Raw genomic sequence first — 1,516 nt, 5'->3', positions numbered from 1 at the left:
ATAAAAAAGAAGGGGAGTGGTAGGACTCAAACCGTGAATGCCTTTTTTTTGTGCATACGCTCTACCATTACACTATTGCAATTTGGCATGATTTGCATAAACATTCTTTCTTATGCTCTTCCATGTCAGAATTGCTGACTCTAGCTAAGCAATGGGCACACCCATGCACACACGTGCAAATACGGGCAGCTATATCGTGGATTTAAAAATATATATATATAATTATTTATTTTATATAAGTGTGATGGGGGTTTACAGTGTCAGGGAGTGTGGTGTCGGGTGCAAGTACATTTGAGCGAACTCGCTCTTGTGTGCTGATATTATGCTTTTTAAAACCTTGCAGGGGTGTGCACATTTAGACTGCTCGGCAGTCGGACACTCCCCCTGCTTTCCTACTCAGTCCTTGTAAGAGTTATGGTTGAGTCAGCGTGCCCTCATGAATATTCATGGCATGCTGACGTCAAACTTTTCAACTGCAGCCTCTGAGTAATACTTATTAAGTCTGACATGGAGGATTAGTGAATCCGGGGGAGCCTCCTTTGATTTGCATAAATTAATTTTGCAGTATAAAGGTGTGTAAGGCATTGTAGCCTTGCAAGGCAGGGGTGTACTCTCTTACTCTCTGAGAACTTGAACCAGGTTTCTGTGACTGCACATATATCTACATCTTCTAATGACAGAAGTGCTTCCAAGGAGTGCAGTTTTTGGTTTAGCAGCATGAACTTTAGTTTGTTCTGATTGATTAATTTCATGTTGGCAATGTTGTTTTCAAGACCTTGCCTAAAAAAGGCACTATGGGGGAGGGAAGAGCTTTTGGCAGCAGTCAAAAGCCTAGGGGAGCCAGCTGCAAACCATCTCTGGCAAAGCAGCAAAGTTTGTCGACCATGGCTTCCCAGGCTGACAGGAACTGGATCTCCTTTAAATGACACCAGAAACTGAGCCAATTTTTGAAATCAATCATTTTTTGTTTATACTGTGACATCATTCTAGGTGAGTGTAGTATGCTGCTCATGGCTAGGGACATACTTGCTTAAGACACATACTCAAAGAGCTCAACAATGTCTCTCTTCATATAGTCCAGTGAGGTACGCCTCAGGTCATTGACACCAACATGAACTATGACAGAGTTATAACAGTGCTTTTTGCTGAAACACCTGAGTGCATGAGTGATCTGATGAATCCTGGCACTGGAGAGGCAGCTGACAGTGACTTTCTCCTTGTCCACCCTGGTGAGCGGTACATCTGTGTATCTCACTATTGAGTCTCCTATGACAAGAAAATTTGGTTTCTGAATGTTACGCCTTACTGGCTTTGTGGGTGACACACTGGTGTTGCTATGTGTCCTGGGTGCTGTGGGGACTGTGTTAGTTCGAGGTCTCTGGTGTTCCAGTAAGTTTTTCAAGAGAACCTCCACGTATGTAGATTTATGTGTTTGATGTCAATAGCTATAATGAGAATATTATAAATGGAAATAAATGATTATGGCCTTTAAATATGAATAATAATTAAATAAATA

This window comes from Protopterus annectens, chromosome 7.part0 (genome assembly GCF_019279795.1).
Source record: "Protopterus annectens isolate FY-2018-M chromosome 7.part0, PAN1.0, whole genome shotgun sequence".
In the NCBI taxonomy this organism is placed as follows: Eukaryota; Metazoa; Chordata; order Ceratodontiformes; family Protopteridae; genus Protopterus; species Protopterus annectens.
This window is presented reverse-complemented; position numbering follows the sequence as displayed.